The following is a 2901-nucleotide window of genomic DNA, read 5'->3' as shown; positions in this document are numbered from 1 at the left end:
CCCCCCACCCCGCCGTTCGCCATTCTAAGATGGGTCGTTTTGGACGTTTTATATCCAAAACCGGCCTTACTATACTACTACATCGCCTCCTGGAAATTCCCCATACTGGACCCCCGAATATTCAACACCTGCAATAATCCCTTGCGAGACATCCCGGATTGCGGTCATCGTCACCACTCAGCCGTGCTGATTGGCCCCGATTGCTCCCGAATTAAAACCCGAAGGACTTTGACACCTGACGAACCCCCACGAATCGCGGAGAAAAAGGAAAGACCATCACTCATGTAATCGCTGTCCTGCCAGGTGCGCCCCAAGTCAAGTGATTATAAAGTGAACATACCCCGAAGTCGGTACATTGGATTTTGTTCGAGTAAAGAGGATTTTTGGTGCCCGAGCTCATCCCGGCTCTAAGTACTGTGCCCCTGGAGTCTGGAAGGAGGAACGAAGGCTCAATCGCTGGAGTCGCTGAAGGACCCGGATTAGACCTTAACTGGAAGTCGTGAGTACGAGTTGTCCCCCTCATTTCCCCCTCGCCTCAAGAAGGCTTCCTTTTCATAGCCCCCAACGGTGAACCTACCCTCTTTTGTTTCTTCCCCATTCAGTCATTATTTGTATATTTAGTTGCATTCCCTCGATACGACTAGCTTCTCCCCTTTTTTCTGCATTAGAATCACTCCCTTTGCACGTGTACAAATTTGCCTGGCCTCCCCCACTCTCTAGATCTCAGTAAAGGCCTTATTTACGTCTTTTGATGATCAGAATTGTATTTAGAAAAGAATATAGGTAATTATTCTCAAATTATCCCTTATTTGTCCCTTTTCTTGACTCGCCCTAATCCTCTTTTCAGGAATTAGTTTCATAGTATCGAGAAAACGGTCACAAGTTTTATATTAACAAATTTTAAATAATTCATTCTTCGAGAAAATCAGATTATTAATATTATATTATTTGAAAGATTGAATCAATATATTTTAAACCTTCAATAATGTAAGGGTCAAATCCATGTAATATTACAGAAATTTAATATTGATGGGGATCCCTGATCGAAACGAAGGTTCCAAAAAAAATGTGAAATCGGTTTTGTAGTTTTGAAGATATTTGCGGAAGACGATTTAAAAACGAATCCCTTTTTCTCAAAAACTATTGGATCGATCGGGCTCAAATTTTCCACAGAGCTAGTTTCGGGGCTATTACGGGGCTGAGCAGGGCAGTCATTTCTAGTTTTAAAAAACGTTAAATGTTATCCAAAAACAATGTAAAAATGGGGCTGTCTAGCAACTGACTGACATTTCTGGCCACGGAGTGTTCTTTCACAATGGAAACAAACACAGGCGGGTTTTCTACATTTTCAAAATTGACTTGCGACTGTGTAAGACGTGTCTGAGAATGAATAAACATATGATAACTTACACAGATAGTTCTTACATATTTTACGCCGCAATGTACACTATGCAAAATATGCCACAGTTAGGAGAAAAAGTTGTTGACGAATCAAATGAAATTCTACACATTGTTAATTATTTTTCTACAACTTACCCAATGACATTTGACACATCGTCTAATCTACATCCAATTGTGCAAAACAAATGCGATGAGAACAGAATCATAGGAAGAGATTGTATAAATCTCAACAATGTTTACAATTTCAAACCTGGAAGGTGATCATAGACGGCGCTCTTAATGTGGTTTTGTCAATTTTGCATTCTATAACAACCGCAATATATTGTAAATTGGTTGTACTCTAGTAATGGAGCCATTAAGGTTGAAATTGAGTGAAATCTACAATTCTGCAGAGAACATAGTGACCATGACAAATTGGCGAAGTAATGGACAAGCGGTTCACTAGATGTGTGAGGCCGTATCTGGCTCAACCCATTTTGGAGAGGGTTAGAAGGGTCCGCCTGAGGGTGTCCGCGAGTGGATGATCGGTGGCTGATTAATCGATTAATTCGCGGCTTTAATTCGCGGTTTTATTTCGCGGATTTTTTAGTGCAACGCTGTGGGAAGGGTCTGTTCACGAAGGGTACCCTGCGAGTGGGTGGTAATTTCATTAGTCGCGAGTGGGTGGTAGGTGGCAGATTGATCGATTAATTCGCGGTTTTAATTCGCGGATTTGAATCGCGGTTTTGATTCGCGGGTTCTTTACTATAATACCTGAGGAGGGTCACAATAGTTCGCGGGGTTTATATTTTTCAAATTCCTGCGATATCAATGAGTCATCACAGGAAGGGGCTAAAAACAAAAAAAAACAAGAGATAGAACATAAAGGGTTTGTTTGAATACAAAAAAAATGAAAATTCAGTAGCGAAGCGGTAAGCTCGGTCAAGTGGATTTTGACTACTGGTCAGTTTTTGACGAATATCTCGGAATCTAAATGGAATGGTAAAATTTTTGTTACGACTTTTTTTGTAGAGCGTACTGAAGGTTATAAAAAGGATCATGAGAAGAATTTCGTTATCTCTCTTAGATTCCGAGATATTCATTATAAACTGAGTAAAAGTAAAAATCGATTTAACCCGGTTTACCTCTTCGCGGTAGCGTATTGGCCAAGTCGCGCCNCACACGTCGGAGCCGCGCTATTCCGATCGGTGTGGTGGTAGGTCCTTTACTCACAAGCGGTGGTGGGGGAAAAATTTTTGACCCCCAAATTTCAATTTCGAGGCCGAGGGACCAGCGGTTCTCCCGAAACCGCTCGGGGTTGGGATACGCGCCCGGGTGACGCACCCGCAGCCACGCTGTACCCCACCGCTCACACACGTCGGAGCCGTGCTACTCTGACAGGTGTGGTGGTGGGGACATATCGACTTTAGGTGGGGGGCGCCAAAGTAGTTCCCATACTACTCGCCTGTTAACCTCACAACAAAAGGACGAGAGCTACCGGGCATCTATAGATGACACAAC

The sequence above is a fragment of the Diachasma alloeum genome, unplaced genomic scaffold (genome assembly GCF_001412515.2).
Source record: "Diachasma alloeum isolate Michigan unplaced genomic scaffold, Dall2.0 Dall_scaffold_00723, whole genome shotgun sequence".
NCBI classification, from domain to species: Eukaryota; Metazoa; Arthropoda; class Insecta; order Hymenoptera; family Braconidae; genus Diachasma; species Diachasma alloeum.
This window is presented reverse-complemented; position numbering follows the sequence as displayed.